General features: G+C 39.8%; 1 pseudogene; it reads right to left on the minus strand.

Annotated features, from left to right (window-relative positions):
- LOC121330687 overlaps positions 1-22,875 on the minus strand; it is a 248,659-nt pseudogene that overhangs the window by 16,140 nt on the left and 209,644 nt on the right.

The following is a 22,875-nucleotide window of genomic DNA, read 5'->3' on the forward strand; positions in this document are numbered from 1 at the left end:
AGAACTTTCCTCTTCACGAAAGATTGGAAAGCTGTTGCTTTATAGTCCTCACAGCTTCCTGTGTTTTTATTTGTTTATTTATTTTCCTTCAATGTACTGTAACTAGAACACAGAGGGGTCAATTCAATTGATCTGAACAGTGGCGGGTCCTTATAGAAACATGGATATCATTCAAATTTTTGGTTATGAAAATAAAACAGCTAAAGGTTTTAGGGTGTCTCCTCTGTGTATTTCTGTCTGTAAAAAAAAAATCCCCTATCATCTCTAAAACAGGAAGCATAGGGAGGAATCCAAATGCATGTAATGCATAGTGTTGTGACTGGATACATAAGGTTGAACTAAAGTCATTCAGAAAAAAAGTCTATTTTTAAACTTGAATTTGCATCTAATTTGTTACTGATCTATAAAGCGATTGATTTTACAGTATGCATGAGAGCTTCCCAGTTTGTGTCTAAAAATTATAGAAACAGTTTTGACACCTTCGACCTTTACGCTACTGGTAATGCTACATTGATCAGTCACTAAAAAAATGAAAAAGAAAAGTTAAAAATAATTAAAATGTTCAAACGATGGAGAATCGATTTCGGTGAATCATTTCCTAATTACAATTCCTCTTATAAAAGTTTCCCAGAGTAAAAGCACAGCAAAGTGTAATGAAGCCTGGTGAAGGCACGGTAAAGCATAGGGATAAATTGTAAAGACCAGTGAGGTATGCTAAAGCATTTATATATAAAAAAAAAAAAAAATTAAAAAAAAAAAGCTAATCATGGTGGGCTATAGTACATGCATGTGAAAACTGGACAATGATTGCACAAATATACAGAGGTAAGCTTGTATAGGAGAATACATGCTATAAAACCTTGGTTTACACCTGTGACAGTCTGACACACAGCAGAGGGAAGAAAATTTCGCCTGCTTATTCACACTAGAGGGCAGTTTGGCTTCACATTGTGAGCACATAAGCATGTGTGAGTCACTGTCTGTGCTCGTGTGTGGGTGTGGGAGGGTTACATACAATTTAACATTATAGTTTTAACCTTTAAGTTATTTTGGAGGTGATGATAAACATTAAAGCAGCAGATCTATTTACTGAAGATAGTGGAACTGTGGGGGACAAGGCTGAAATGTACAGGATCAAGTTTTTTTTTTTTTTTTTTAGTGCAGTTCAATGATTTCACATGTTTGATCTAATGGAAGACACTGCTGAGCAGTTAAAAGGAGCCCTATTCCAGAACTCTGTGAACAGTTACACAGAGCCCTATTCCAGAACTCTGTGAGCAGTTACACAGAGCCCTATTCCAGAACTCTGTGAGCAGTTACACAGAGCCCTATTCCAGAACTCTGTGAGTAGTTCCACAGAGCCCTATTCCAGAACTCTGTGAGCAGTTAAAATGAGCCCTATTCCAGAACTCTGTGAACAGTTCCACAGAGCCCTATTCCAGAACTCTGTGAGCAGTTCCACAGAGCCCTATTCCAGAACTCTGTGAGCAGTTCCACAGAGCCCTATTCCAGAACTCTGTGAGCAGTTCCACAGAGCCCTATTCCAGAACTCTGTGAACAGTTACACAGAGCCCTATTCCAGAACTCTGTGAACAGTTACACAGAGCCCTATTCCAGAACTCTGTGAGCAGTTCCACAGAGCCCTATTCCAGAACTCTGTGAGCAGTTCCACAGAGCCCTATTCCAGAACTCTGTGAGCAGTTAAAATGAGCCCTATTCCAGAACTCTGTGAACAGTTCCACAGAGCCCTATTCCAGAACTCTGTGAGCAGTTCCACAGAGCCCTATTCCAGAACTCTGTGAGCAGTTACACAGAGCCCTATTCCAGAACTCTGTGAGCAGTTACACAGAGCCCTATTCCAGAACTCTGTGAGCAGTTACACAGAGCCCTATTCCAGAACTCTGTGAGCAGTTACACAGAGCCCTATTCCAGAACTCTGTGAGCAGTTACACAGAGCCCTATTCCAGAACTCTGTGAGCACTTACACAGAGCCCTATTCCAGAACTCTGTGAGCAGTTACACAGAGCCCTATTCCAGAACTCTGTGAGCAGTTACACAGAGCCCTATTCCAGAACTCTGTGAGCAGTTACACAGAGCCCTATTCCAGAACTCTGTGAGTAGTTCCACAGAGCCCTATTCCAGAACTCTGTGAGCAGTTCCACAGAGCCCTATTCCAGAACTCTGTGAACAGTTACACAGAGCCCTATTCCAGAATTATGTGAGCACTTACACAGAGCCCTATTCCAGAACTCTGTGAGCAGTTCCACAGAGCCCTATTCCAGAACTCTGTGAGCAGTTAAAATGAGCCCTATTCCAGAACTCTGTGAACAGTTCCACAGAGCCCTATTCCAGAACTCTGTGAGCAGTTCCACAGAGCCCTATTCCAGAACTCTGTGAGCAGTTCCACAGAGCCCTATTCCAGAACTCTGTGAGCAGTTAAAATGAGCCCTATTCCAGAACTCTGTGAACAGTTCCACAGAGCCCTATTCCAGAACTCTGTGAGCAGTTCCACAGAGCCCTATTCCAGAACTCTGTGAGCAGTTCCACAGAGCCCTATTCCAGAACTCTGTGAGCAGTTCCACAGAGCCCTATTCCAGAACTCTGTGAGCAGTTAAAATGAGCCCTATTCCAGAACTCTGTGAACAGTTCCACAGAGCCCTATTCCAGAACTCTGTGAGCAGTTCCACAGAGCCCTATTCCAGAACTCTGTGAGCAGTTCCACAGAGCCCTATTCCAGAACTCTGTGAGCAGTTCCACAGAGCCCTATTCCAGAACTCTGTGAGCAGTTCCACAGAGCCCTATTCCAGAACTCTGTGAGCAGTTCCACAGAGCCCTATTCCAGAACTCTGTGAGCGCTTACACAGAGCCCTATTCCAGAACTCTGTGAGCGCTTACACAGAGCCCTATTCCAGAACTCTGTGAGCACTTACACAGAGCCCTATTCCAGAACTCTGTGAGCACTTACACAGAGCCCTATTCCAGAACTCTGTGAGCAGTTACAAGGCAGGATCTGAAATCACAGCTAAACTGAAATCACTCGGCCGTAAAGCTATAGCATTGCATTTCCTGTGCAATATTACTCATATTTCTATATTGTGCTGCCTCGCGGTACCGTACAAGATCACACAGCTCCTAAGATTTAAAACCAAGAGTTTAAATTCAAATTCCATATTAGTTTCCTAAGTTTATAATGACGTTTCATCTTGGCTGTACACAGAATGCTGTCTATAAGCTGACTCAGATTTGAGGGTGCAAAGTGAAGATTCATTACACCCATTCCATATGAGGAAAACACAAAGGCAAATTAAACACCAATATTTTTGTAAGCTGCTTGTCAGAAACAAAGAATACATTGAAAATGATCGCATTAAGTAGAAAAGCCCCTGCAAGCCATTGCAGAAGAATCCAATTTCATGATTTTTTCAAACTGAGTCAGCTCGATAATAAATACTCTAAAAGTGATTTATTGCATTATTTTAGGAGGGCCTGCCCTGAAACTTAAATATCAAAAAGGAGCAAGCATAATTGTATCACATATACAGTAAGCCCAGGTGAGGGCGCAGTTCAGGTTCAGCGTCGTGTGGAAGGATACAGGTCTCCTCAGTATAGGGAACAGGCACACTGCTGACCCCTGCCATGTAACTGTAGAAGGACACCTCCAGTGTGTAGCAGTAGGATGTGTCGTCAAGCAGACCGCCCAGGAAGTGACGCCCAGTTCTCGCCTTCGCCACATCGCAGTTAAAGGAAGTGCTTGACTGCTTGTTGGAGAGAAAACACCGCAATGAACAAATATCTTTCTGATGGTGTTCTCATTCCTGTGTCATGACATTATATACAAATAGAAAAGTTGTATTGCACAGGGGAAATAAGTCTCTAGTAATTTAAAGCTAATAGATCGAGATGTGTAATACAAAGGTTTTTAGATCATTAAATATATTTTAAAAATACATGCTATGCATATATTCTTTCCATTAGGGCGCACGGTCGCAATCAGAAGCAATGGTTTCTTATGGCTGTAGCCGTTGCTAAGAGCGTGCAGGGCTTGACTGCCTAGCAACCAGTTAAACACACCATAAAAAGTATATTCATGGCAAAAGCATGACAAATTCCAAAAATCATCTAAACTTGTTAGAAATGGTAAAAATGGAAATGTCATAACTGTTAAGATATGCCTTGAAAAATCACTCAGGCTAAACAAAGGTCAAAACATATATTTAACAGAAATACCTAACCTTTAAATGTGAAGTGACAAACTGTCCCCAGAATTGGAATCTATTTAATGTGAAAAGGGTCACGTGTCAATGTGACCATGTAGCTTTGACAAACCGAAGCAGCACATGCCCAAGCTATTAATTCAAAATGCAGGGCAATAAACTGAATTTTACACAGTCGGGATAACTCGCTATGAAATTACTTCTTTAACTGGAACTGTTTCCATATGCAGTAATAATTAAATAAATAATAATAATAATAATAATAATTAGGGCAGCAGTCAGTCCTGCTTGATGGAACAATCTCTCTAGCTCTCTCTGTAATGCGTTACACATCCCATTCTCCATGTATTCTGTCTCCTTTGATATAAGGCATCTATTTACTCCAGCCATTCTAACACTCCCTGCTGCTCCATAACACTGTCTCTGAAATATGGCTGCTATACAACCTACCTTCACTCAAAGGCTTTCAGACATAATACATTTCTACAAGGTGTCTCTTGTTCTAATGCTATCTGTGATGTAAGGCAGCTATGAACTCCACCCCCCTTCTTGCTCATCCCTGGCCCTGTGCAGGAGATATAAAACAGACAGAGCTTCAAGACCAGCACACCAATGAATATTAATATACTCCAGGAGCATATGAAAGGAAGGCTTTCACATTCACGGGGGGCTGTTACAACCTTCTTACTGGGTACTAGAATTTATTTATTTTTTTTTTTTATTTAACGTGTCCAATTATTTTACCCCTGTTCTTCTCCCTAATTTAGAGTAGGTCCAGTTATGTTCCCTCTCCACAGCAATCTTCACAACAGCTCAGCAGAACTGAAAGTCAGTGGACATATCCCATCACATCCCATGACATAGCCAATCACTTCTTTATACACAGAAGCTCTACAGCAGATGTCAGTGACCTCCAGCCCATTTGAGGACAAAGGCCAGCCCTGCAGATGTCCACCGTGTGCCCGGCCAGTCTGCTGTATCGCGATGAGAAACAATCCCTCCTTATTCTGCCTCCCTACTCCATGAGAGCACCAGAGACAATGCAACGCTCCCTCTGGAATGCCCAGGAAAGACCAACTACCTGGCTGTAGTACCCTGCACACCATGCAGCTAAATTAGAAAGGTTTTTTTCCCCCAAAGACTGATAACATTTTAGAGGAAAGGCCTGATATTTTCAACAAAGTCCTAGAAGGTAACACAGCTTTTTAAATATGTAAATGATAGTGTGCCTTCTAAGTAAATACGTCTCTGGGATTGATGGTGATGCACGCTAATCATCGGAGAGGGGTTCTGTCTCTCTGGGGTTCAGGCCTCCCATCCATTTTCATTTCCCTGACACCTCCTTCTGTTCATTACCAGTGAAGTCAGGCGGGGGGACAGGGATCCCGCCCGACCACCACAAGATAACCCTTAGTGATAGAGGCTCGTTGGACCAAGCACATTGCCAGAGGGGTTGTCATGGAGATAAATGCTAAAGAGAAGCAGCCAGTCGTGCTGGAAAATAAAAATAAATGATGTAGTAACCGCTGGGAAATATAAGGAGGTGAAACAGTATTAGCTCACTACATTATGTGATTATATGGCTGCAATTACAATATTATTTAATAGATCTGAAGAATTACAGAAAAATATCAAACGATCCACAGAAACCCTGAATTTCCATTTCCACTACATTTGGTTTGGAACAGATTTTATAACATTTTAGGGATACTTATATGTATGACGGCCATCAAAGTGATTCTGTAGCCTTGTTATGAATTCTAAACAGTGTCCAATTCAATAAACCAACATACACGCCAGTATGGCAAAACAGCAGCTCAACAGTCAATTTCGTCAAATCAGTGTAATGAGATTATGAGAATGTCACTTGGGCCTTGGTTATGAGAGGAGAGCTATAAAACAGCCTTCAATAACCGATGGAAATGAATGGTATGCTGCAGAGCTGCCATGAAGGTCAAACTGAGCCACTGCAAGGCTAAGGGTTCCTCAAGGTGCTCAAGTGGCTGTCTCACTAGCATTATGATTAATCCCATCTCACTAATGCGGATCGGCAAACCAGATAAATGATCCCAGGAATGCATTTGTAAGAAGATAGATCACAGACTGTGCAGTTAGCCGGTGTGTCAATTAGAGACAGTGGTGTGGACGGGGGTGGGGGGCAGACGGCCTTATTTTTAATGCTCAGCTTTCTCAGTTGTTTGTTAGAGATTGAGGAGGAGAGATAGATGATGATAAGGTAATGTCACGAAGAGCTTCCCCGCTGTATAACAGAATACCAGAATGTCGTCCCCGTATTTGATTCTTCGATGGTTTTCTTCCTTCCCAAGTCATACATTTAGGACATGAGTTACTGCTGGCTGCCGAAATGCTCACTGACCTCAGTTTACAGTAGTGGTCAGGTTCGGTTGTTTACCTCATGCAGGAGAATGCTGGAGAACGTTTTACTGTTGAACACTTTCATTTATTTATACTGTTAACAAAGAACTGTGCTGTGTTTAAGTGCATGGCTCTAATTACAGCATTTGTCTGTAACAATTAAAGTGATTGTAGCTAATAAACCCATGCCATCAATCTTACTAAAAGCATGGATTGTAAACAGAGTTTTATTTAATCAAGTGTAGTCGCAGATGTCATGTTTTGAAATGAAAATAAATGTTTCCTATAGGATTTGCTTCTTTCAAAACAGTATATCTGAGACGCACACAATAAGCAAATGTGCATGGCAGAGTAACTGTATGGAGCGGTTTTGTTAGTTACAATTACTTTAACACTCAGCAATGCTGGATTTAGAAACGAAACTAAATAAATTCAGTGAAAACATTGAAACAAGAAGTCTTATTCAACGTCTTGAAGACATCCATGAAGACTTCCAGTCGATACTTTTGTTATTGAATCTAGTTTTTTTCTTTAGTACATCAATTATTATAGGAGTCATACTCCATTCTTTTAAAAGTGTCTGCAGCTAACAAAATAATGACATCCTGTCAACCTTAGCTGTCACAAGTTTTCATTCATTATTCAGCTCTCTAGTGTGCAGTTTGAAAGGAACTAATTTTTATGGTTATCTGATATTAAAATAGGTTAAAGCCATCTGTCTGCAAAACCTTGCTTTCAGTTAGCCTTGAACTTATTTGGCCATTGTGACCTAGGAAGTGAAACTGAAACATACTTCTTGTAAGGGTAGTACCAGAAAAAAAATATTTTGAAAATACTTGTTTGTTATTACGTGTTTCGGCAGCAGAATTCTGCAAGCGTAGCCCAATTCTGCAAGTGTAGCCACATTCAACACATGTTTTGAATGAAAAAGAAATGTGTTCGACTTCTAAGTGAGAGAACAGATGGCAGGTTTACAAACTTTATCTGGGAAGGAGGCAGCTGTGTGATTAACTTTTCCGTTTTGCTGAAAGAGCAGCAGCTATCCGCAGCACCTCAGGAGGTGGATAATGGCAGTAAACACCAGACCGTTCTTCAACTCAAAAATTAATGTGTCATGGGTTACCAGTAGGGGTAAGTAAGACCATCACTGGTTTCATTAAAAAGGAGTCCTATTAACACTAAACATGGCACATATTTGGGATGTTGAGGCATTTTGTTAACCCTCAGGGAAAATGTGTTTAATCCCTTAAAGAAACTATTATCCCTGGTTCAGGTGGCTACCCTCCAACAAGTTTGGGGAAGGATGTCAAATTTGGGGAAGTCAAGTCAAATGTGTCAGTGTACTTCACAACAAGGTGCTGGCCAAAACATCTGTATTTTCAAGTTCTTACAGTTTTCATTTTGTTATACATTATATAGATGGAAGGCATCAAAGTGTTTGAGCACAGGCAGTCCGTGCTTACGAAGGAGAAGTCGGGAGCGTTGTGGCAGACCAGTCTGGGGAAGATGGCCTGTCTCTGGACTCGTTCCTCCACCTTGAAGACATTGCCGTACATGAAGCCGTTCATCATGGCGGAGTGCGCGTGCACGTCGATGTAGAACTCCAGGCTCACCCTCTGTGTGGAAGACACCAAACACAGATATGCTGTCAACAGGAGGCTATGCGAAGAGAGTTATACAAATATGGAGTGGAGCTGGAAAACTACTGTTCCCAAGGGGGACCCCACAATGCGCCACTCATATTTCAATCAGAGCACCAGCTTTGTTACAGGATGAAGCATGATCTGGACACTCTGCAATGATTCGAAGACAAAAGATTTCTCTCCTGGCAAACGTTCCCAAGTTAGTGTTGAAAAAAAATGAAACTCCCTGGTTGATTTGCCTATGATGTGTGATCAGGCATATCAAAACAATCACGATTATTTTGAAAAAAAATATATTGCAACACGGAATGCAGTAAAAACAGTATCACATAATCTCTCAAAATGATAAAATGGTAAAGGACAGTTAAAAAAAATTGAAGGTAAAAAAAAACCTATGAAAATGAAATATATATACTGCATATACTGTATACTCGCAGCTGAAATGCGCTATGGTCAATAGTTTACACCAATCCATTAAACCATGTCATTCTTGTCTGTTTTCAAATCAAGGCTATTAACCTGGCTGTGCACAACATCCACATGCATTATTGATGCAGTATATTGATGCTGTCTTCCAGCCCATGCACCATATTCAGATTTGTTATTATTGTCTGTATGCACAGTGTGGGGAGCTCAGCGTTAAACTGCTCCAGGGCTGCTCGTATCCCATGAAACAAAGTCATTGCTCAATGTTCTGTGAATGATTAAATAAAAACATAAACAACCACGTCAGTTAATTGTATCTCTGTATTCATTAACCAGTTTTATTAACCACTAACCATATCAGTGCTGTATATTTCCATTATACTCGCTGAATGGTATGATCAGATGGTAATATTAGCATATTTTGCTTAATACATGATTTTAAAGCAAGTTAGAACTGTAGGAATATTAACAAATGTTTGGTTTTTTTTTAGATTTGACTGGATATACTCAGAGGCTATTTTTTGTATTTAAATCCTTGATTCTAACCACTACATCCCATCCTCAAACACAGTCTAATAATTTCCCAGTGTTCTTACTTTTTAATTAAAATGACTAATAACTGTTTTGTGGATGCCTTCTGGCATACTATAAATCCAAGTGTCGATAGCTAACAAAACATTCACTACAGAGGTTACATGTATATAGTGTTGTACTTCCTTGGTCATTTCACCTGAATGGAAACTGAGAACATTCGATAACCTTTCTTTCAAAACTACCTATTTTACGCCTAGTTAACAGAAGTTCAAAACAGGTCAGATTTATCAAATTATTTTGTTAGCTACAGTCATTTTAGAGTATAAGCAAGCAACCCACAATATATTCAACAACACGAAAGAAAGACCATTGATAATGTCGTTAGTGCTAATAAGAGGTTAGACTTTTAAATCCTGGTTAGAGTCCCCTTCAGAGCCTTGCCTTTCCTCTCCATTGAGGTGATAGAGCCTCATTATCCATTCCACACAGCTCCTAAACAAGGGGGGAGCTCAGCCTGTGAAGACAGTGTTTGAAATTCTGCTCACAGCCAAAGCAATTTCCCATCATGCGGAGTGCTGTCAGCCGTGCCAATGCCTGCCTGTGAAATATAGATGCGCAGAGTGGGCCATCGGCAGCCAGTGTCAGCCTGATGGATTGCACCTGAAAGAAAGCAAAGCGGCCCGCCATTAAGGCAGATCCATCAGCCACTTGAAGGAGATTCGGGGGTCTAATAGAGGTAAAAGGCTTTGTAATCGCCAGCACTCTTCCAGTAAAGAGGAGGTCAGATCAAGAGGGTTTCCAGGCTTCACAAACCAGCCTCTTCCACTGGCTATTGTTTCCTGTTGAAAATAACGAGTCTGATTTTCTGAAAATCATGAGGAAGCTGCAAAATGACAGGATAGGATGTTGTAATTTCCATTTTATTAGGAAAGGATTTTTTTTTTTTTTCAAATCCATTTTGGAGAAAACTACTTTGGAGATTGTACCCAAATACAATTCAAAAGGTCAGCAGGAGGTTAGGAGTTTCAAGTTTGGTAAAGATTTGTGATGTCAAGTCAGTCACCATGTAGGAGTTACTCTTTGATCCGTGACTTTAACGTCCAGTCTTTGCCTCTCCATTAAATTCATTGGGTTGACTCATATTTCTAATAGTCCAATAAAGTTTCTGGGTTTCACAGAATAGAAATACAAGTTGCACACCAAACTGTACATAGAACATACACTACACTGACTTAATTAGCCAATCATGAAATAATAGATATTCTGCGATATATTTTGTTTACAAACAGTGCAGTCTTTCATACAAAGTAAAAGAAAGCTAATTTATTCTAATCCACTATATTGTAACACTTTATTTTTTACAATTTTGACAGAAAACACCCCTCTTTGCAGAAGCAAATTTTCCACCAAGGTCCCCTTTCCATGTACTAACCAGGTTCACCTTGCTTAGCTTCTGAGATCTGACTAGATCAAGCTCCAACATGGTATCACTGCAAGCATATTTGATCTTGTTGCATCTGCTTTGCTCAGAGTTCAGTGTTGCTCCTATTGGTACAAGTTTCAAGATTTGTTAAGGCCAAGTTCAACTTGAGGACGAGAAGTTTTAGAAGCATTCAAACGGAGGCTATAATGGGGAGAAATGAACTGCAAACCTTGAAATTGTTTAATAAGCAAAGGCTTGTGACAGAAAAAAAGGACGCTTCAATAGACAGAAATCAGTGATATTTCTGAATGCCACTCTGTATTCACCATTCAAAATGTTGCATGTCACAATACAATGTTGGACTATCTGGTGGGCTGCAGCCTGCAAGGTACAGAATTCATCTCCACTGCCAACAGCACCTAATACATTTGTTGCGGTTTGGAAATGAATTTTCTAATATTAAAAAGGTCAGATATGAAGTATGGCAATATAGCCCTTTTGCCATCTTTAACAAATTATCCAAAATGGCATTGTCAGATCGGAGGGGATATGCTTGCAGTGATGAATGTTCAGTGTAATCAGCCAATCACAATGAATTCCTCTTCGCTTTTGATAAATGGAGGGGAGAAGCACCGTCTGAGTTGGGGGCCGGCTTCATTTTTTTCTTTCCTTTCATTTTCATCTCTTTTTTCCCCTAATTTCTTTTTTCCATGTTCTGCCAAACGTGAGGAAGTAAAGATTAGATAATGTTTTCTTGCTTAAGCTGTTTCCTTTTTAATATTATTATTAACTAGTTGTGGCCTGCTGCTTCTCTATAGATAGTCTAAAGCATAAAGTACAGATCAAGGAGGTGACAATGAGTTTATAATGCACTATAAAAGGGACATCATACTACAAAAAGGGCTATCGCGGCTTTGGAGAGTGAAGAAAGGGGGATTGTTATCTCAGTTGAAATATCCAACTCATATGGTACCGTGGCACTGCAGTGTTACCAGTGTGAATAAGTTCACACCATTGAGAAAGCACTAGCATGTCAAAGTATGTCACCATTATGGTATCAATTTACCGAGGGTTCACAAAGTATCGCTGAAGCATCACAAATAATGTCTGAGACAGGCCTAGGCAACTAAACCCTCAGCCCTCCCTGGGGAATCCCAATTTGTTTACATTTCAATTATTTCTTTCGGGTAGCCTCGGGGGAGTGTGGCTGATAAATTATTTGACAATACGATTATAGACACAAGGAGGCAGAAGCAGCAGAACCACTGAAGCCAGGATTTTCTTATCATTACCATCATTTGCGGCATATAACGTGCACCCTGTGCATTGCGCGCATGACTGAACAATTTCATTTAACATCCGTTGTACAACGACATCCTCCCATAATGCTAAAAGCACAGGGGTAAAGCAAAGAATAATACTGAGTATGATCAATTCTACTTTAAACTGGGTTTATGTATACTATATTATCAATGTATCCATAAAGTATAAACTGTACACTTGTTATAAATTCATACAATCCCAATATAAAATCTTTTTTTTTTTCTTCTCAAAAAACAAATAAAGGCTCAACTGTAACATTAGCTTTTGATGACTGCTGTGAGAAAAACATGTCATTATTCATGCAGCTTGTGATTTGTGATACACATGTAAACTGCACTTGAGTATATATATTAAATACTGCAATGCTTCTCACATTTGTTAAAGGGTGCATGCAACATTATGAAAACCATGGTGCTATTCAGTATCCACCATCTATTTTGAGAAACATCAGTGTATGGAGTCTTGAATACGGAAGCACCTTCAAGCCAAACATCTACTATAAGCCCTTCATCAAAGTCTCCCGATCTGTGATCATTATCGGCTGAGTAATCCTCAGAATTTATTGTGCTTTTCTGCACACCAGAATCTCAAGTTTCCATATTAAAGTATTCCATTGTGAATCTTTAACAAACTCACTGCTTCAGGGGTGAGGTAATTACCTTGGCACAAATTCCACCTTGCTCAGGCTAAAACACATTAGTGCCAGATATCCATGGATGAAATATGTAACTCTAACCCCTCTTAAACCCGACGCCTTTCAGGTTAGAGTTAGGGTTAAGATTTGACATCCCTCCCGTGTGCAGCACATGCTTTAATCCCTGTATTATTGTGACATTTTTGAAAAACATAAACAGATTCCTTCCTGACGGGAATTGCCTGACTCAACATATACAGGTAATCCCTCCACTCTAGGGCAGTGTTCTGCTGGATGGAAAACACGCATTCCTTATGTTCAATCTCCCTGCACACAGCAGAACAAGCAGTCTCTTTCCACCAATTTTCATCCTTACGCTGCTTTTAATCAAGGCTTAACAGAAGGCAATCAACATTTTCACACAGCGATAATAAGCAAATGACAAAAGACTAAAATGAGAGACACAAGGAATTTCAGAAAGCGCTGCTTATTTAAACAATTAACGAAGGCCTTTGTTACAGGGATGTGCTTGTGCTTAGACAAGCTTAGCTTATGCAGTTTTACTCTCAATTGTTAATACAGAAATGTATCATTTTGATCAGTATATCTTTTTTTTATCAGTTTAGCATTGCTTTACATTTCTCCACTGTACAGCATTTTGGAGGTCATTTTACAAAGTGTTGGTGTTACAGTAAGTGTTGAATAATATATATTTGTATTGTGTTTTTCTGCTCTTACCTACTCATATTTATATAAATACAAAATACCCACAAGGAGCGCAAGGAACTCCACAAAGGTTCATGGTGTATACTCTATTTAGCTTTTACAGTAATGTCACAATCCCTTGCATAAAAAAACAAATCCATGATCATGCAAGGGGACTGAGGGACACACAGCACACGACTCTCTGAATGTTGTAAATGTGGAATAGCTATCCACGTGGAGTGCTGGGAAAGCTAACCGTACAAGCGTCTGTTTTCCGGGGCGCAGTCACACCACTTCAACTGTGAATTTGAGCTCCGGTCCCAGGAGACAGCCTTGCACTGTTTTTATCGATTGGGCCATCGGCAAGTCTGAAGCACTGGAAAAGGTTAAGATGAACGCTTTACCCCCGTGTGCTAAAGAGAATGTTTCCATGTTATCAGGACTGAAAGTGCAGGAAAGGTCAGAAATTCCCTGGACAAGCTCTGACCTTCACTAATCCAACCACTCTTACCACCTTATTAAACAAAAAAAGACAAAAAGACCAGGGAAAAAAGCAGAGCACTCTAAGTGTGGGTAGGGACTGAGCTGAGAGCACCAAACCATTCGCAGTGTTGGATCCACAGGGTAAAAGGTGAAAGATCAGTTAATAGATGCCGTTAAGGCTTGATCACGCAAGATCATTTCAATTTGATTCCTTGACAAGGCTACAATTGCATTTCTATGATGTTACCATTCATTCTAATGAGTCTTATCGCAAAGACTCAATTATTACGTCAATGCAAAGTGCTTTTACCTGCGTTCAATAGCAGCTCCCCAGTTCTAGTTGCCTGATGTAGACATATGTAACATAAACTAGATTAGTGTCTGTAAGAGATAAACATCAATGCACATAGTGATCAGCTACTTTGCATTTTCTTTTGTATTTCTGGCAGTCCGTAGTTGGTGGTTACTTACATAAAGAAACTGCAAGACTCTAGTCTACATTACGCATGTCTATATCAGGCAAACATAATGGAAATACAGCTCCTAGGTAAAACTACACAAAGTAAAACATTACCATTTAATACTAAAATATCTAGTAGTTACATTAATTTATAACTACAAGCATTATCAACGTGTGACACGAGAGTACACTTTGGCATGCAGACATCTTCAAATAACAAACTGTGTGTTTCATCAGAAGAGAGCGAAATTAATCAAGATGCTGGATCATTATTGTAGAGAAAATCAAAACAAGCAAGTGACAGCTGGTCTGCAGAATAGGGACCAGATGGACGAGACTGGTGGCAGGATGAGGGCCGAGGACCAGAACAAGAACCCGGGTAAGACTAACAAAAGACAGGGAGGGAGACGAATTGAGGAGGCTGGCAGCTGGTAGTGGCAGTATATACAGGAGTAAGGCTTGCTGTCATATTGAGGAGACAGCGGTGAACAGATGAAGATTAAAAGGAATTCTGGTGAACACGTGTTCCCTGAGATTACTGTCAAATAAATACAAAGAAAAATAACTGTGTACACACTGTCTGTCTATTCAGCAATGTCTATTCAACTCTAATTGTGTAGTTTTGGGCACATTCAGGGCTGACCTCTGGATGGCTCTTGAACTGTATATGCATTCAAGGCTCCTCAAGAGTTTGTAAAGACTGCCAGAATAGTCAAAAAGTAAATACGTCTCATTACTGAAGCTGTATATTGCGGTCGTGTTTAATTTTTTTAATTTGTTTTTATGTCTTTGCTGCTACCCAGTTTCAATAAATTAAATTGGTGTGTAATATAATAGACGTGACACTGACTGCATAGGGAAGGAACAGGAGGCTTTGTAGGGGTTTAACAGGCTGGCTTGTATGTGGAGCCCTAGGAAATCCAAAGAGATTTAGAACGCATAGAGAACAGGGCTGACAAATCGCAAATTACATGTTAATAAAAAACGTTACAACAATGTAGGGTTCAAATATCTAATGGGTGGTATGAAATTTGAACAAGCCCAACATTCTAAAAAGGGGTCGACAGAGAGTAATGAGGGTATGGGATGGGTTACCTGGCCGTGATTCTGCTGCCGAATCATTGACATCCTTTAAGACCTGACAACGTTTTGTGATCAATCAGCTACTAGGAAGCGGACGAGCACTGGTGGGCTGAGCAGCCTCCTGTCATTCATAACTTCTCTTATAGTATGGTCTTAACAGCAGATTCTGGTTTTGTTACTTTTATAATTTACTTGACGAAGATGCAGATACATGCGGACAATCCTATTCAAATCAGTGTATAAGCAGAAATCATAATTATATATTTTTTTCAACTTCAAACAAGCAATTAAAAATTCTGAACTTATAAGTAGAGAAATGTTATGACAGACTCCTTCATTATCATTTCTTTCTTAAAACCAGGAGATTGAGTGGACTTTGTTCCATGGTGTATGCTGCTATTTTCTATTCTCTATTCCCTTATCCAGGGCGACTTACAACTGTTACAAAATATCACATTTCAGAATCTCACATTACAAAATATCACATTACAGATAAGAGCAGTTATAAAGTACAGTATGATCAGTAGTAAATAAGATCAAATTCAAATAAGAGCAAAAACTAGAGAATGCAGTAAATAATTACGTGTAACAGCGGGTTTGACTAAGAGTAGTTAACTTATATTAAAAATATCTGTCATTGGTCCAGTATGAGCACGTAGCAAGTATGATAAATGGATGAGAATGATTTCAAATAACAGCAATTGCAAAAACATGAATATGGATACCTATAAGAGTAAAGTCAAATACAAGATCCAGGAAGTATGGAGCAGTTCAGTACAAGTACAAGCTGATGCAAGCACTGGTACAGTTGGGTGTCATACAGTCCAGAATAGTCGAGAGTTGTGAGGTTTACAAATGTATTTTATTAGTTGATATTACATATGCAGGTAACAGCCAATATGATATTTCTAACGCTGCCTGACACCACCTATATATCATCTACCATGTCAACAGAATGTAGAAGAAGAAGAAGAAGAACTCCTATACAAGTTAGTGTGGTGTTCCATGGGCAGTATGTTAATTTACTCACAGGGTCGTCATTCATCGCAACGATCAGCTGCTTGACAGCGTGTAGGGTGGGGTGGGCCCAGGGGGACGGGTCCTGCCAGTGACGACTCAGGTCGAAACCCATCAGAGAACACCTGCGGAAATGTGCCGAGACAGTCAATTTGCACAGGATACAAAACTAATAATTTAGTAAAGGAAACACCAAACAGTTAAACATGCACAAAGGTCAGTAGTGACACACTCTCGGTGCAGTTTCAGAGAATTTCCACAGGGGGGAGACAGTCAGCATTATGTGATGCTCAGACACCTGTGTGTGTGTGTGTGACTCCATGGCACTGGTGTTCTTCATTCAATGGCTTTCTGAAAGTAATGCAGTCAAAGATGCTACAAATGAATTTTTCATAAAAGACTAAAATCTAATAAATTAACTCTTAACTAGTAAATCTTACCTTGTAATTCTTGGTTAAGAACCACAAGTTATGAAAGTATTACTTTACAGTGGCCCAGAGTTTGCCAGTTAGAAATTACTCATCAACTGAGAGTGGCAAACTCCAGAGTCAAATGAGTTGTCTAAAAGGGGAGTGATTTATTATTTGTGAGCCCCTGAAAAATACATGTCAAAAAGGAGCTAGCCTTTTATAACTCAGTAAGCTGAACAGACATTTTACTTTTTTCAAATTATGTTTTAGTTCTCATAGTTTGCCATACGTACCAATAGTTCCCCAGATAGACCCCGTCCGGGTTTAGTATGGGCACAATCCCGAACACCACGTGGTCCTTCAGGACCCTGGCCACTGGATTCTGGCTCAACAGGAAGTCAATCACACCCGAGACAACAAGAAGGACAAGGAGAACCAAGGAGTGGCAAGTCGTGACAGGGATGATATAGAAGCACCAGCACGGCTCAGACTGGTTTGGAGGCACTGGCCCAGAGTTATACGTTTAGAGATGAAACAATGAATCACTGAACACAAAACAGACGCCTGAGAACTGTGTGAAAACCTAAAATATACAAACATAGTTCATCAGAAGCAATCTGAGAAGCCCCAGTGCTGCTCAGTGCAGGCAATGCTAATTAAACCCTACAGCTGGCAGTGTAACGACCGCCATTAGAAAAGCTGGGGAAGTATAATGTTATTTGTTTGGGCACTGGAGCCTCTGCTACACCGGCTGGCCAGGCCTTTTTAAAGTTCAGTGGGATAATTGACAGGTAACAGGAAACAGAGAGGGCAGGCACACTGCCACTGAGCTGTTCTTCCTCGTTAGCGCTAACACAGGCCTAATGACTCTCTAATTGAGCCGTGCTGCCAGGGCATGGGAAGCACAGAGGTGAGAGCTAGGGCTGGAGAGAAGCAGCGTGTGGTATTAAACACGAACTCTGCAGAAACACACAGCGAGCCTTTTCAAAGGACATCCCCAGTCAACCGCTATACAAAACGACAACATTTCTAATTCATTTGTAATTTCTAATTGGAATGCTTGATTGTAACAGTAACAGGCATGTCTAACACTGATGTTGATCTTTTTAGTTGTATGACAGAACAGCGATAGTAATAGAACACTGTAGTCATAGAATGTTGATGCAGCAGGGAAGCGATGTTCTTTTATACCGTGGCATTGGAAAAGTTAAGGCATCAACTGTTGCTGGGTGGGTGGGGGTTGTGTTAGTGAGTATGTTAGTAAGCATGTGTGTGAGTGTGTGTGTGTCTGTTAGTGTGGTGACACTGACCTTGGCAGACAAAAGAAGCTGGAGACTCCCCTGGGTGAACACGAGTTGTGAGGAACACCACCTTCTTATCAGCCCCAGACCTCAGGTTAACTATGGACAAATAGACACAACGCATTTTAATCTCACCGTTTCCTTCACACAATTAGTCAGGGAGGACCAGGGCCATGCTGCCTGTCACGGGGCATCTGCAAATTTCACTCATGTCTAGCCGGAGAAAGGGATTATCTACAAATTACCAATAAATATATAGATTATTATAATTCTATCGTGATGTTTATTTCTCAATTGTTTTTTTTGTTTTTTTTTAGTGTGGAATGTGCAAAAAGAGCTCTGTCACAGATGTTTTTCATTGTTCAATTCCCAAAATCAAACTTGACCAAGAGAATCATAGAATACAGCTGCGTACCAAATGCACAGCCAATATATTAAAGTTTCTAGCAATCAAAAAGTTACATGACCTTATTATGACATTAACAAGTCTGTATAGCCAATGATTTCTGAGGTAGAAGTTGAAAGTCTTTATATTCCATAACCCTTTATAGAGAATATTTCATATTGTATCTCTGCTTCCAGATTACTAGTGCCTGTCTGGAATGTCCCATGCAGCTTTAAAACCATGTTCTGGTTATAAATGAAATATTGAATAATGCAGCACAGAGATATGCATAATTGATGCTTAAACTGTTAATAATATATCTAGCTGGCTGTCAAAACAATACAGTGCGTAGTAATCTGCAGACTCACAGGAAGGTTCATCTAATCGCACAGGGAATTTCAATGGGAAAGATGCATGGTGCCTGTCCTCACATTTTCTGTTCTCAAGACAGAAAGAGGTGAAAAGCCGATTTCAAACGGACCTCCAGTTTGGGCACAAAGCCCAAATGACAATCCAGGATTTTGAAAGACAAGAAATTCTGTCTCATGATATTCTCTGCCTCTGTAGGGGCTGGAACCTTAACGTGATAGCTGTCAAAAGAAATATTCACAGAGTCTAGCCAGCTTCATCCATTTTTAACAGCCTTTAGTGAGATCTTACTTGAACAATCTGGAAGAACTCTAGCATTGTAACAGTCTGTTGTACAGAACACATGTCTTTCCAGCCTTTACAGATATGAATATAAATATTCTAGTAAGGTGCTTTAACCATGCATTGTATAAGCCCATTGTGCTCATCCTCATAGTAACAGTCTTTTATGGAACTGGACTTTGCACTTCTCTTCTCATTATGGTAAATTATTAATAAAGTAAACACTAGATTAGTACCAGTACATTTACATCTGTATTAGAAATGATGCAGAGGAAATCAAACAATAACCGTTAAGGATTTTTATGTTTAATAGCAGTTCCAGAGCACAATCATTGTTTTTATTAATTAATACAGAGTTATAGCCCACGAGTAGAAGTGAACAGACAGTCTGTCTATATTTGTTTTCTATTCATGTCTACTCTCATTTTTGCTGAAAAGAGAGAATAGTTTGATGAAGCAAATACTACTAAGTGTCTTATTTAGTAGGCTGATTGTGATGGCACCATTTTGAAGTGTCTTTTGCAGCTGAATGGAATTTCGAGAGGTGCTTCAGGTATGATTTTAGGTCACGTCAACTGTATCGATATTGAGAATAAAGCACGGTAAAGCCACAGTATGGTACAGTTGACGTCATAAAGTGTTTTTCAACGTGAGATGTCATGGAATACAGCGGGCAAAATGTGTGCCCTGATTGGTTGAAAGATTCTCAATACTGTGCACTAGATGGTGCTGGCGCTTACTTATATATCACTTATATAACACTTTGGCAGGATACAAGAACTACAGAGCAACTCCTGAACTAAAAAAGACTGCAAACATCCCAAAACAAAACATAAAATGTAAGGGGAGGGTTTAAGAAATTCAAATACAGTATATTTAATACAAGACCTCTAGAAATTAAAAATTACGAGCCCAAGTCCCTTCGTCATAGGCACAGAAAAGTTAAAGCAAACATTACTGATTCTGTCCCCTGTCTGTGAGATTAGTTAAATGCTCTAAAACCACAACTGCAGAAGGGCCCAGCTCTTTTGTATTGTGGTTAAGACGCTCACTTGCAGTGCGCAGCCTCTGCCCTGTTACACTAACCTTTAGGAACTGAGAAATGTGAGCAGGGCTAAACTGCTCCTGCATGTGTCATTTGAGAAATGTGAGCAGGGCTAAACTGCTCCTGCATGTGTCATTTGTCAGGAAGTTTATTTTGAAATTCTTGCAAACCTCTTTCATGAAGTAGCTTTTCAAAGTCAGCAACCGAGAAAGAAGTATTTAGTGACATAAAAAAAAAAACAGTTCTTTCCCCAACCCCAGTCTCGGGAGACGAGCCACACCGTGATGGGAGGTTAATAATATTGTTTTTACTGCACATACTGGTATGCTAAATGGCTCAAAGTTATTGCGCACTTCATTGCTGTGCACACAAGCTTAATATGTCATTGATCTTGACTGTTGTTGTGCTGAGCATGGGAAATGCTAATTGGGAAAAGGTTTTTTTTTTTGTGCTTTTCTTTAATGCTAATTTTATTTCTAAGACCTCATAAAAACGTAGAGTTAGGGCTATAAAAATAAAACATTTTGCCATTTTCATTGAAAAAGGATTTTTTTGTTTTCCTGAGAGACTAATGGGCTTGCAGTTTTATGAGTTTCTATATGGAGGTGAGGACATTAGCTTTGGTTTTGAATGTTAGTGTTTGTCTTTTAACAAGGTTTTATGTTTGCGGCATGTGATGTGAAATCAGATGAGCTAAAGATTTTACATCCCCCTCTCCCACCAGCTAGTCAAGGGTACTCTGAAGTAAAGTGTGTTATACCGCAGCTCGGTACTGCTCTCAGATATCACAGATAATGTATTCTTCTTGTTGTTGAGACCAGGGGGTTCCCCTCTGGGGAGCCTGAGGATGGTTTCAGGTGCTCGTAGAATATCTAAAAACGACTCTGACAAAGCAATGTTCCCCAGACCCGGGGATCAATTCATTGACACGGACACTGCTGTTTGGGGTTATTTTGAATGTAATTCTGACATCAGCTTGTGCTGTGCTCACAGTATGTATCGTTGTACAACAAAAGGGATGATTGTAAAGAGAACAAAACTGTTAACTATTTTAATGCACTTAATAATTATAACATCAATTTGTTTTTATTAAAACAAATAAATCTGCAAAAGTATGTTTCTTCCCAGTAGATAACTAAGGTGAACTGTACCATTCCAACTTACCTTTACAGACATGTTTATATTGCATGTGCAGTCAGACAGTAATTATGATATAGTTTATAGACAGGTTTATTTTGCATGTGCATTCAGATAGGTATTATGGAGCAGTTTCTCAAATGTTCATCACATGACAATGAATGACTCTCTCACTAAAGGTGTCAAAATAAAAAAAAAACATGTAACACTTAACACTGTTATATCACTCATGAACAGAACCATGTTACCTGTCAGCAGATCAGCAGTATATAAGATCAAGAACAGTTAGCTGGAACTGGGAAGTCAAGGACCATTGCATCACATCTTTATGGAATAGCAAACAGCTGTCTATAGCTAGAGGTTGTTTTTTTTTTAATCTTATATATGCACAGCTCAAAACACAGAATACAGAAAAGTAGGATAGATTTTCACCAAAGCTGCTGCAATATCACCTCTTCGCCAGAAGGTGTCGCTATAAATCAGTGGAGCTAGTCGAGACCAGGCAAGGGAAGAGTGTTAGTAAAATGAGGAAAAATTAGCTTTTAAAACCAGGATGAATGGGTTTGGGAGCACAGACAAGCTTTTTGTGCTGTGTCTGTGTTTTGTACCTGTTTCATTTTGGTTTTAAATAGTAATAGCCGCAATGACTATACAAAGACATCAGCACAACGCAAACGTGTACAGCCAGCACCACATTGATGCTATTTCATTAAACAATATAATGAATTATATTATATCATATACAAATCTACCATTTCTTCTGAACTTTTACATTAGGTGGACACAATGGCTATGATATACATAACAACATTTCCTAACGAGAGCAGGTCATTTGGCTCATCAATGCTCATCCAGTTTCTAGAAGCTGCTCGAGCCAAAAGCCTTGTCAAGGTCGGCAGCATTCACGCTAAGCCTCGGGATTAGTGTGGATGCTCTTCGCTGGACTTTCTCCAAGGCCACAATGTCCTTTTAGTATTGGGGGACACTTTTGACTTAAAAAGCAACCATTCTGTTTGTCATTTTAATTGCTTCCCCACACTGTCTGATTGCTGACAGCAATGAGTCAACTACAACCCCAAGGTCTTTCTCAGGGTGAGCCTGTTCTAGCCACATTAGTATTGGAAACCTACATTGCTGTGACACTTCACATTTATTAACATTACATTTTATTTGGGAAATGTCTGCCCAGTTCTATAAGTGGTCTTAATCTGTTTGGATTTCCTGGGTCGCTGAATCATGTTAGTCCCTCCCTGCATCTTTATGATGTTTGCAGATGTTTGCAAGCTAGCTAATTATGCTTGCTTGAATGGCACTTACACAAGTTTACTGCAGTGTTTTTCAAGTTTTCTATGCCGTTCACATGCTTGTATTATTCAAGGTTTAGGGTGATTTTCTTTTTTTTTTATCATACTCTTTTTGCTCTGTGTTTACCACTCTATACCAAAGCAAACTTTTATTATGAATACCTCAAGGTCATATACAGTTTGCCTCAAAATGTGTGAACTTGACAACATGATCACTAAATACCAAGGCAGTTCTGTTCAGATGGCATCGACAGAATACCAGTGAAACAGTACACTCAGACCACAGTCAGATCACCTTTGTGTTGACATGGGAAGATGCCC

This window comes from Polyodon spathula, chromosome 18 (assembly GCF_017654505.1).
Source record: "Polyodon spathula isolate WHYD16114869_AA chromosome 18, ASM1765450v1, whole genome shotgun sequence".
NCBI lineage: Eukaryota > Metazoa > Chordata > Actinopteri > Acipenseriformes > Polyodontidae > Polyodon > Polyodon spathula.